A 12632-nucleotide genomic window follows, 5' to 3' on the forward strand; every position below is an offset into this window, starting at 1 on the left:
AATAGTGCTATTTCACTATTCTTTAGACACTTCAGGTAGGAAAATTACTGAGACCTTGACATTTGATCCTCAAACCAACACTGTGATCCTGGAGACACTAACCCAATGATATATTTATTTATTTACTTATTTGACACCTTCAGGAGCATCTTTTCTGAGCCTATGGTGCTCACAGGACTATCTAATGAGAGAGACAGGATGCTCCAATCAGCTGGGAACAGTAGGAGCCACAGCACAATGTCTACGTCAAAGGAAAGTGTCATGAGCAGAAGAGGCTTTCGGTGGAATTGGACCTGAGCTGAGATGGGAACGAGGAGCACGCATTAACTACATGGAGAAGGGTGAAGAAAGAGTAAAGGTGAATTCCAGACAAAGGAAACAATAATTATTCAACAAGTATTTCTGTTAGATGCTAGAAACCCAGCAATGCCTATATAATGTATTCGTTGTATTTGTGTCTGGGGTTACAAAGGTGAACACAATACAGCGTAACAACAGCTATTTCTGAACCTGTCTGTTTCCAGGTGATGATTTAGGCACTTATGACTATTTAATTCTCAGAACAACTTTTAAGAAAACAGACTCAAAGAGATCAGGTTGCTTGCCTGAGATCACATAGATGTTAAAAGGTACAACCAGCCCAGCAGGTATAGCTCAGTGGTTGAGTGTCGACCTATGAACCAGGAGGTCATGGTTCAGCTCAGGGTCAGGGCACATGCCCAGGTTGCAGGCTCGATCCCCAGTGTCCCAGTGTGGGGGATGCAGGAGGCAGGCAATCAATGATTCTCTCTCACCATTGATGTTTCTATATCTCTCTCCCTCTCCCTTCCTCTCTGAAATCAAGTGTGTGTGTGTGTGTGTGTGTGTATTTAAAGGTAGAGCCAAATTCAAACTCAGGCCAAATATCTCTTAACCATGAAAAGATAGTAGCCTCTCCTCTCCTCGGACAGAAACCAATGGTATGTGTGAGAGTTGACAAGGAGAGGGAGATACATCAGGGAAAGCTTTTATAAAATGGTTACTGAGTAATTAGTAGGACTTAACCAGATGAGGAGATGGGACAAGTGCAACCAACAAAAGTATAGCTTTGGAGAGAAAACCCCTTCTCTGACCACTGTACCTCATCATCAAACCTATGACAGAAATGCTGCCCCTGAACTTTTACAGCAATAAGGCTTCAGAGATTTTTGGATATTTATCCTAAGAACAAAAGGAACCCAGTGAAAAGTTTAAGAAGAACACAATTAAATTTGTACTTTAAAAAATCACAGTAATTGATGAATAGAGAATACATTGGATGGGAACAAAAGTGGGTGCGGGGAAACTATTTTAGTAATCCCAATAAGATGTGATGGTGGTTTCCATCAGGATGGTAGTATGGAAAGGGAGTAGACAGATTTGAAAAAAAATATAGGAGGGAAAAAAATTAGAAGGTGACACTAAAAAAGAAGTAAACGCAGGAGGAAAACCTGCCATGATTATGTAGTTCCTACATGTAGTTCCAGTGAAGGGGGTATAATAACGTGGATAGGATTATGGGAGATGGGACTAGAGAGAAGGCAGGCCCTAAACCATAAATGGCCTTGTCTGTTTAGCTAAGGAGTATAAAGCTAAGAGATGCCATTAAAGATGTTCTTTTTCTGTATAACATTTTTTCATGTAACTTTTTTAAAATTTTGGGATAGCCCTGGCTGGATGGCTCAGTTGGTTAGAGCATTATCCCATATACCAAAAAAATTTTCAGGTTCAAATCCGGGTCAGGGCAAATACTTAGCTTTCGGGTTCAACTCTCAATCGGGATGCATAAGGGATGCAACTGAGAGATGTTTCTCTCACAGCCAATGTTTGTTTTTCTCTCTCTCTCTCCTCTTCCTCTCTCTAAAATCCTATCTAATGAAAGAGTAATATGCAAATTGGCTATACCTCGGTGACACCCACAAGCCATGCCCACCAGCCAATCAGGAGCAAGTATGCAAATTAACACAACCAAGATGGCTGCGGCCATGGAGAGAGCAGGAGGCTTGGGTTTCCCCGGCAATGGAGGAAGCCAAGCTTTCCGCACACCTTGGCCGGCCCTGGACTCCACTCAAGGCTACAAAGTTTCAATTATAGAAGATAAATAAATCCCAACAAAAATGGCTGCAGCCACAGAGCAAGCAGGAGGCTTGGCTCCGCTCAAGGCTGTAAAGTTTCATTTATAGAAGATAAATAAATCCCAGATATCAGGGCCTCCACTTGGGTCACCAGTGGGCATGGCCAGCCTGCAAACCACCACAGGCCCCTCGCCTAAGGGAATTCCCACCCTCATCCAGGACACCCTTCAGGGCAAACCAGCTGGCCCCCACCCGTGCACCAGGCCTCTATCCTATCTAATAAAAGGTAATTATGCAAATTGATCATCACTCCAACACACAAGATGGCTGCCCCCATGTGGTCAAAGATGGCTGCCCCCATGTGGACACAAAATGGCCACCACAAGATGGCCAGCAGGGGAGGGCAGTTGGGAGGGACCAGGCCTGCAAGGGAGGGCAGTTGGGGGCGATCAAGCCTGCAGGGGAGGGCTGTTAGGGGTGACCAGGCCTGCAGGGGAGGACAGTTAGGGACAAACAGGCTGGCAGGGGAACAGTTAGGCATCAATCAGGCTGGCAGGGGAGTAGTTAGGGGGTGATCAGGCTGGCAGGCAGAAGCGGTTAGGTGCAATCAGGAAGGCAGGCAGGTGAGCATTTGGGAGCCAGCAGCATATTCTCAGGTGAGAAGAGAGAGACGAGAGAGAGAGAGAGAGAGAGAGAGAGAGAGAGAGAGAGAGAGAGAGACTTAGAGATAAATTTAGATTTACAACAAAGTAGCAAAGAGAATACAGAGAGTTCCTGTTTATCCCTCACCTAGTTTCCCCTAATGTCAACATCTTACACAATCATGATGCATTTGTCAAAACTCAGAACTCAATAATAGTACATTACTAACCATTAAACTCCAGATTTTATAAGATTTCACCAGGTTTTCCACTAATATCCCTGTTCTGTTCCAAGATCCCATGCAGGATAGCACACTATATGTGAGGAATCCTCTCTCCCTTTGTACCTTTTGGCTGGGACAATTTTTCAGTGTTTCTTATTTTTATGACCTTGACAGTTTTGAGGAGTACTGGTCAGATGTTTTGCAAACTGTCTTTCAATTCGGTTTCACCTGCTGTTTTTCTCATAATTAGATTGGAAGGTTAAAGGATTTTAAGAATGGGAATGATGCTGATTGAGTTTTAACTTAGAAAGATGACTGTGTATTGAGAGAGAACTAGAATGTTGTCTACTAATTTAGCGATAATAATTCCTGCAATATGAGACTAGAGGTGATTTCTAAACTTTCATCTTTGTAATTCTTTTATCTTGCTTCAATACTTTATATGGAATGCAGGCCCTTTTATTTTTAAAAAACAAAAGAGTGATTTTTCTGTCAGAAGTAAAACTGGCACTAAGTAAATAATATGTCAACAGTGATTAATTCCGAGTGATTATAATATGAATTATTCTCTTCTCTTGGATTTTTCTCAATCTTAAAAAATTCCAAGATAAAAATTTTTAAAAAAAGAAGGGAAAAATGCTACTAGAAAATGAGAAGGAAAATGAGAAGATGGGAAACAGGGGCAACAGACAGGAGACTATTGCAATAAATATTTGATGTAAGAGAGATGCTGGAGGCCTGAACTCAGTGATGAAGTAATGAGATATTCAGTAAATGGAGGCCACAGGCCAAGGTGACTGATTGGATGGAGGGCTCAGGAAGAAGGAAGAGTCTCTGGTTTCTGGCTTAGCAACTTGTGGTAATGTCATTCATACAACCAGTTTGAATGGTACAGCAGGTTTGAGGAGGAAGGAATTAAGTTAGTTGTAGATGCACAGGCAGTGGGATATTGCATCTGACACTATTTCCATTTAGTTCTTTCTAGCCTTATGTTTTTAGATGCTATTCTTCCTTTTTTAAAATATAATTGTCTGGCATGTTATTCAGCATCTTTTTATAAAATTATTATCCTATCTAATAAAGAGGGAATATGCTAATTGACTGCCCCGCCCTCAAAGATGGCAGCACCCACAGCCACAAGATGGCGGCTCCCAGTCCCCTCAGCCCCTCCTGGGTGGCAGGCGTGTGGCAAGGCCAGGCCCACCCCTAGGTGGCCCAGCCGCTCCACGTGCCTGCCTCCAGAGTCCCCCAGTTCCCTCAGCCCCCCAGCCGCCCAGGGCCGCCCAAGGCTCAAGTAACCAGGATCGGCCAAGGCTTGCGCTGCTGGCAATGGCAGCAACAGAGGTGTGATGGGGCATCGCCTTCCCCTGATCACCGGGTCGCCTCCCACCCCTGAGGGCTCCCGGACTGTGAGAGTGGGCAGGCCGGGCTGAGGGACCCCGCCCTCCAGTGCATGAATTTTCATGCACCGGGCCTCTAGTTTATGAATAAGAATACAGGTGTTCTAAAATAATAATTGTTAAAAAATAAATAAATAAAATAGAATAAAATAATAATTGTTCAGCTTTTTCACAATGGGTTTGCTGCCAGAACACAGGTGTTGTGAAAACTACCAAACCCAAAATGGGAAAGGAAGACCCATATCAATATTGTCGTCATTGGACACATAGATTCTAGCAAGTCTACCACTACTGGCCAACTGATCTACAAATATGGTGGGATCGACAAAAGAACCTTGGAGAAATTTAAGAAGGAGGCTGCTGAGATGGGTAAGGTTCCTTCAAGTATGCCTGGGTCTTGGATAAAATGAAAGCTGAACATGAGCGTAGTATCACCATTGATATCTCCCTGTGGAAATTTGAGACCAGCAGTATTATGTGACCATCAGTGATGCCCCAGGACACACAGACTCCATCAAAAACACAATTCCAGAAACATCTCAGGCTGACTGTGCTGTCCTGATTGTTGCTGCTGGTGTTGGTGAATTTGAAGCAGATATCTCCAAGAATGGACAGACTGTGAGCTTGCCCTTCTGGCCTACACACTGGGTCTGAAACAGCTGATTGTTGGTGTTAACAAAATGGATTCCACTGAGCCACCCTATGTCCAAAAGATACAAGGAAATTGTTAAAGAAGTCAGCACCTACATAAAGAAAATTGGCTACAATCCTGACACAGCAGCATTTATGCCAATTTCTGATTGGCATGGTGTCAACATGCTGGAGCCAAGTGCTAATATGCCTTGGTTCAAGGGATGAAAGGTCACCTGTAAAGATGGTAATGCCAGTGGAACCACACTGCTTGAAGCTCTGGATTTTAGCCTGCCACCAACTCATCCAACTGACAAGCCCCTGCCTCTGCCCTTCAGGATGTCTACAAAATTGGTGATATTAGTTCTGTCCCTGTGGGCAGAGTGGAGACTGATGCTTTCAAACCCGGCATGTGGGTCACCTTTGCTCCAGTCAACATTACAACTGAAGTAAAGTCTGTTGAAATGTACCATGAAGCTTTGAGTGAAGTTCTTCCTGAGGATAATGTCAAAGATGTTCACCATGGCAATGTGGCTGGTGACAGCAAAAATGACCCACCAATGGAAGCAGCTGGCTTCTAGCTCAGGTGATTATTCTGACCCATCCAGACCAAATCAGTGCTGGCTAAGCACCTGTGCTGGTTGTCACTCAGCTCATATTGCTTACAAATTTGCTGAGCTGAAGGAGAAGATTGATCATCATTCTGGGAAAAGCTAGAAGATGGCCCCAAGTTTTTGGAATCTGATGATGCCGCCATCATTGGTATGATTCCTGGCAAGCCCACATGTGTTGAGAGCTTCTCTGACTACCCTCCTTTGGGCCATGTTGCTGTTCATGACAGGAGACAGACAGTTGCTGTGGGTGTCATCCAAGCAGTGGACAAGAAGGCAGCTGGAGCTGGCAAAGTCACCAAGTTTGTACAGAAATCTCACAGGCTAAATGGATATTTTCCCCAATACCTGCCACCCCAGTCTTAATCAGTGGTGGAAGAAGGGTCTCCGAACTGTTTATCTCAATTGGCCACCTAAGTTTAATAGTAAAGGACTGATTAATGATTATAAAACATTATAAAACCTTCAGAAGGAAAGAATATTTTGTGGACCATTTGTTTTGTTTTTTTCTGTGTGTGGCAGTTTTTAAATTATTAGTTTTTAAAATCAGTATTTTTCAATGGAGACAACTTGACCAAAAATCTGTCACAGAATTTTGAGACTCATTAAGACAAAGTTTAATGAGGGGGAAAAAGTAATTGTTCAGATTGTCCCCCTCACTTTCTAGATTCATGACCATGACACATTAGTTAAAACTCGGAACCAACATCAGTACATTACTACTTACTAACTTCAAATTTTATTCAGATTTCACAATTCTTTTTACTGATAACATTTTCCTGCATTTTTTTCTGTTCCAGGATCCTGTAGGTTTCCCTATTCTCATGGAAAAGGCAGAATGCAAAGATCTCACTCTACTTTTGCACTTCCCAGAAATATGAACTTAGGTCTAAATTAAACACTCTGAAGATGTTTCTTGATTCATAAAATAAGAATGATAATGTCAGCTCTGCCTTATTCAGAATGTGTTTGTATGAATCATAAATGTGGATATGGGTACCGCCTTAGTCCATTCAGGCTGCTGTCACAAAATGCCACAGACTGGGTGGCTTATAAACAACAGAAATTTATTTCTCAGAGTTTGGGAGGCTGTAAGTCCAAGACCAAGGTGTCAGCATGGTCGGGGAGGCCCCTCTTCTAGTCACAGACTTCTTGTTGTATCCTCACGTAGAGGGAAGGGGCAAAGTGCTCTGTGTGGCCTCTTTTATAAGGGGACTAATACCATTCACGAGGGCTCCATCCTCATGACCTCCAAAGGCCCCACATCCTCATACCATCATTTTAGGGGTTAAGTTTCAAATATGGTCACATGCTGAATAATCACTTTTCGGTCAAAAAAGGCTGTGTATACTATTGGCAGTCCCATAAAATTATAATGGAGCTCAATTTCCTATAAAAAATAGAGAGTATGTGATACAGGAAGAATTTTTTTTCTCTGATGGGAGCATTATCTATGAGGCTTGGCAATAGATCCCTCTCACTCACAACACCTCAGTTTTGAGTGCACAGATTAGTTCCCAGTCAGCCTCTGACCTGTTTCAGCACAGAGGAGCCTGTCTCCCCAGTACTACATATTCAGAGGGCACTGCTGCCATCCCAGATCTAGCTTGACGGTCTTCAGAGTACATCACTGTAAATTCTTGTTGAGGACCTAAGATCCTGTCCAAGAATACAGGTCCAAAGAAGCAATGTTAACAAGCCTTAAATGACACTGCCACCTTAGTAAAAGCTTTCTGGGGCAGTGTGGAGCCAGCTTGTCCCTGCACTTTGGAAATATTTTCAGGTTGTGAAGATATAAAGCACAGATAAGTTTTATTTCCTCCGTCAGTTCAATGCCAGAGAGAGCCTTTGTGTCAGGGACAATGGAACCAAAAACAGACTTCCAAATGAAAATATTGAGGATCTTCAGTTCCACACCCTCTCCATGTTAAACATCTTCTTTTTTTAATGAACACCACAAAGTTTATTAATCTAATCACTGATCCAACATGCAATAGGCAAAATCACACTGCCATGAAAATCCCATATGTTGTCATATCTGGGTGTCTCAGTTAGTTGGAGCATCCTCCAGTGCATGAAAAGGTTGCAGGTTCAATTCCTGGGGAGGGCACATCCAGTCAGGATGTGTAAAGGAGGCAATCCATCAATTTTTCTCTCACATTGATGTTTCTCTCTCTCTCTCTCTCTCTCTCTCTCTCTCTCTCTCTCTCTCTCTCTCTCTCTCTTCCCCCCCCCCCCCAATAAAAACATATTCCCAGGTAAGAATTGTTTAAAATTCCTTCATCTCTCCATTTGATTTCTTATTCCTCCTGATCCTCAGGCCACTTTTTACTCCCTCCTGGGTAATAATAGTCTCTATTATGGTGATCTACACCTGGGTAAGCCAGTTTCTTCTAGGTATTTCCAGTCAGTCCAGTCCACAGCCCTACCATGGAGCAGCATTGAAAGCTTCAGTGTTCTATTTCTGACCCTGTCAGAAGGTATCAGGAGAGGGCAGGTAGGACAGTTTTTATAAAGCCTAAGGTACTAGACAGGCCTTCACATTCACTCACTGTTCACTCATTGACTCACTTCCAGTCCTGCAAATTTCATTCATGGTAAGTGCCCTGTACAGGTGTACCATTTTTTACCTTTTATGCCATATTTTTACAGTATCTTTTCTATGTTTGGATATGTTCAGATAACAAATATTTACCATTGTGTTACAATTGCATACAGTATTCAGTACAGCCATATGCTGTACACATTTTTAGTTAAGAAGAAATAGGCTATACTAGTGGTCGGCAAACTGCAAGCCGCTGGTTTGCCGCTCTGTTGACTAATGAGTCTGCCGACCACTGACCTAGACTCTTGATTCTAATAATTACAGGCTGTTGTTGTTCCTTGTGATTAAGTCCCTATCCCAGTGGTCGGCAAACTCATCAGTCAACAGAGCGGCAAACCGCGGCTCGCGAGCCGTATGTGGCTCGCGAGCCGCAGTTTGCCGACCACTAGATACCATCTAAGTTTGTGTAAGTGCTCCCTGTGATGTTCACACAATGACGAAATGGAATTTCTGAGAACGTATCCCCACTGTTAAGTGATACATGATTGTATATGAATTTGGGTGGGCACATTCAGAGCATAGCAGATTCCCTGATGCACATTAAAATGTCTAAAGCTGCACAAACATAGGCATACTATTTTGTGAGTTAATGCTATCATTTACTGCTAATAGGAATAAAGCTAAGATGTGACTGACAAGATCAGATCAACAAAACATGCATGTATTGTTGGCTTAGAAATGTATTTTTGAAGTGTGTTGATATTTAAATATGGGTGTTTCTAATATTCTGGCAATTTCATTCCAACAAAATACTGATGCCAAACTGAAGATCCAATCCAAAGGTGCTAAAATGTCTACTCTCCTCTTTGAGCCTGGTCAGTTCCTCTCTGCAAACCAGTTCATCCCGGGAATGAAGAGCCCAATCTTTACTGTCATTCACCACCAAGCAAACCAACCTTTTCTCCAGTGCTCCCTCAGGTGGCTTCAATATGTGGGCTTCATAAAAACCACTTAGTGAGATGCAAAGTAATAAAGGAACAGCGTGAAAGGTTTACAAAACCTTTATCTACTAAAACACACCTCTGAAAAACAAATTAAGTTTTACACCAGCTGTTAACAGATGTGACAGCAAGATGTGCTTACAGCAGTGACGTGGGATATCCATCAGAAGAAAACCATTTAATATCTGCAGTTAACTGCTCTATCAGCCTCCTTGCCAGCTGCCCTCTCTCAGCCTTTGACAGTTGCTCTTAGATGCCTCTATGGCAAATGAAACAACAATATCTAATATTTCAATCTGAACTTATAGCCTGTCTCTAGCGAGGGTATAAAATTCATGCCACTCGGTTTATGTTCTGAGTCCCTTTGAGGCTTCTTTTGTTCTTATTTCTTATTTTGCCTTTGCTTCATTTTTCTTCTTCTCTTCTTTAAATTTTTATCTTTTTGTTTTTAGAGAGAGAGAGATTTGTTGTTCCACTTATTTATGCATTCATTGATTGAGTCTTCTCTGTGCCCTGACAGGAAATCAAAACTGCAACCTTGGTTAACCAACTAAGGACCCAGCCAGGGCTGTCTCATTTTCCTTAAACCTAATTTTTACTTATTTCAATCTTGTAATATATGTGCCTTCATAAAGTACCTTTGTAAACTACTTTTTTATGATATGCATCTTTGCAAACTATCTTCATAATTCCTTTTAGGAACATGATAAATAAACAAACAAACAAACAAACGGCTTCTCTGTTCACTTTTCAAGATTCAGCATTCATCTTCCCCAACACATGAGTGCCACATAGATTTTTCAGCATCCTCTCTGCCTACCCTACCCCTCCAAATATTGTATATGCAGTTCCCTATCTTAGTACTATGTACGTTTCACTGTCACAAATGTTATCTTGTTTAATCATCCTCCTCCAAACCCCTGCTCAGAAAAACTAAATTATTTGTCTAAGTACATTCAGAGTCTGTATTTGAACCCTAGTCTAATTGATTCAAAATCTTATGGTCTTGCCACCATTCCACCCAACTCTCTGATGTCTGTAGGTTTGGCATTTAACAGGGTTGAAACACCATTGAGCCTTCACCATCATGTATTTCCATTGCCACATTAGCTGGTTTAAGCTTGGGCAACACTTCTTCAGCATGGCTCCTTGTCTCCATAAATCTTCTGACTCCAATTTTAAACTTTGTCCCATTATAGGCAGAACAAAACACTTTGACAAAATAAAATGTATCCTTGACATTCTGTGGAATATTCCATTCCCATTATCAGGATATTTTCTAACTTACCACTATCAGTTTAAACATAAAGAATGATTATCACATTATTTTACTCTAAACCTCAACTCTCAATTATTTCCTGAGTTTTCAGGTCTTTGTCACATATCCACTGATTACTAATTTTATTCTTATTCTAAACTCCAGATCCTAGTCCCTAAAATTGATCTCCTTTCAAGGATTCTATTTCTATCAGTGGAGTAATGTCTCCCTCCATTCCCCAGGTATAAACATCTTAGAGTCTTTGTTTATGTAGAGAAAATGGAATTACAGAGTTTCATGGTGACTCCTGCTTCAGAACATGTTTTCTCCGGGCTGGAGTGGCTCAGTTGGTTGAAGTGTGGTCCATGCACCAAAGGGATGCTGGTTAGATTCTCTGTCAGGGCATGTACCTGGGTTGTGGGGGCGCATGAGGAAGACAACTGGTCAATGTCTCTCTCTAAGCATGTCCTCGGGTAAAGATTTTAAAAACTTTTTTTAAACAAACATGTTTTAGACTAGTCATTTCAGCCACCTTCCTCCACATTTGTAAAAAGTTGATAATATTCATAAAGTTATGAATATTAAAAAAGAATGAAGTACTGATACATATAACAAGGTGGGATGCACCTTGAAAACGTTATACTAAATGAAAGAAGCCAGACACAAAATGTCACAAATTATATTTTATAACATTTCTAGAATCAATAAATCCATAGACTGGTGGTTGTCAGAGACAGGAAAAAAGGGGGAGGAACTGCTTTTAATAGGTAAGGAGTTTTATTTTGGAATGATGGGAATGTTTTAGAACAAACCAGATAGAGGTGATAGTTGTACAACATTGTGACTGTACTAAATGCCACTGAATTGTTCACTTTAAAATGGTTCATTTTATGCTATGTGAATTTCACCTAAATAAATTTTTTTTTAAACAGACTTCTAACAAATCTATCAGCTTTCAGTATCTCCCTATTCCATTCCAATCTATCCCTTGCTGACAGATTTATCTTTCTTTTATAACACTTTCATTAGGAATCCACTATAGTTTCCCTTTTTTTTAACCTGCCTGCAATGATCAGGGTCCTCAAACTTATTTTCCATAAATAACACTACACATTAATGCTTGTCTCCTCAACAAATTTCAGGTGTAGCCCCTCAGGCTCATTTCTCAGGCCAGGAGTCTCAATGTCCACCTAAAATTATCTAATGACCATCTTTAAGCGTCCTTCATCTTGTTCTAGCTTCTCTATGCATCACTAGTATCTCCCTTCTTTGAACTCTTTACCCATTTCAGACAGTTTTAAAGAATGTAGTACTTTCATTTGATATGTAAAGTTCAAATTACCTAACCAGATCGTAAGTTCCTTTAAGGCAAAATATCATGTCAAAGACATCATTGATTCTCACACTGTCTATTTCACTTTGGGGAATATAAGAATAACTTAATAAATGCTTCATTGATTACTCATTAACTACTACTCAGGAAATTTAATCATCTGTTTCTCCCACTCCTGCTAAACTATAGTATACCCTTTGTTTGGGAAAAACCCCAACCTACTCTGTGAAGACTCTTTTACTTCCTTCATTTAGCAAGTAATAGTTTCTCTAATTTAGGGGAAATTTACTATATGCCATCGAACAAAGAATCACCATTAATACACATAGTCCCAGGAGCTATGGGGTACAATAACATGGCAATTTACATTAGTCATCTTTTCTTCATAGGGAGTTCCTGAAGCCACTTATTTTTATATTTTTCTGTAAGAAAGAACAGGTAGTCATAAGTGGAAAGACAGATATCTACAGAACCAATGCTTAGGAAACACACTTCAATATATGCCCCTCAATTTGTTAAAAAAAAAAATCATTTTTTGAAAACACTAAATCTTTTGTCCAACCAACTAGTCTCTACAGCCCTGTTCACTCTCTTTGTCCCATATATTTATCATGTGGCATAATGGAAAAAGCATTACTATGCTGAAGCATTTTTAAGACGTTATGGTTGGGTAAAAGGGGGACATATGGAAATCAGTTAAAACACAAGTTCAAATCATGAAGCTGGAGTAAAGAAAGTCATTTTGCCTCTAAACTAGGGACATCTCAGTGATTAATTTTTAATAAGCCCAATGAGAATAAAGACAAGGATAAAAGGTCTTCCAGTTTTAAGTAGCTTTCTTTTCTGAGAGGCAAGAGTGCTATGCTATACAACAAAGCTGTAGAGGTGAAATGGGA

General features: G+C 40.9%; 1 pseudogene across 1 annotated transcript in view; it reads left to right on the top strand.

The window, feature by feature from the left end:
• The window catches only part of LOC308244061 (elongation factor 1-alpha 1-like), a 50753-nt pseudogene extending 44273 nt beyond the window's left edge, over window positions 1–6480 (top strand). Inside the window, exons 2-3 of the transcript in view lie at window positions 4591–5901; window positions 6400–6480. The product of the transcript in view is annotated as an elongation factor 1-alpha 1-like (transcript). The remainder of the gene's footprint in view (window positions 1–4590; window positions 5902–6399) is intronic.
• The last annotated feature ends 6152 nt before the right edge of the window (window positions 6481–12632 follow it).

This window comes from Plecotus auritus (genome assembly GCF_963455305.1).
Source record: "Plecotus auritus genome assembly, chromosome: 3".
NCBI lineage: Eukaryota > Metazoa > Chordata > Mammalia > Chiroptera > Vespertilionidae > Plecotus > Plecotus auritus.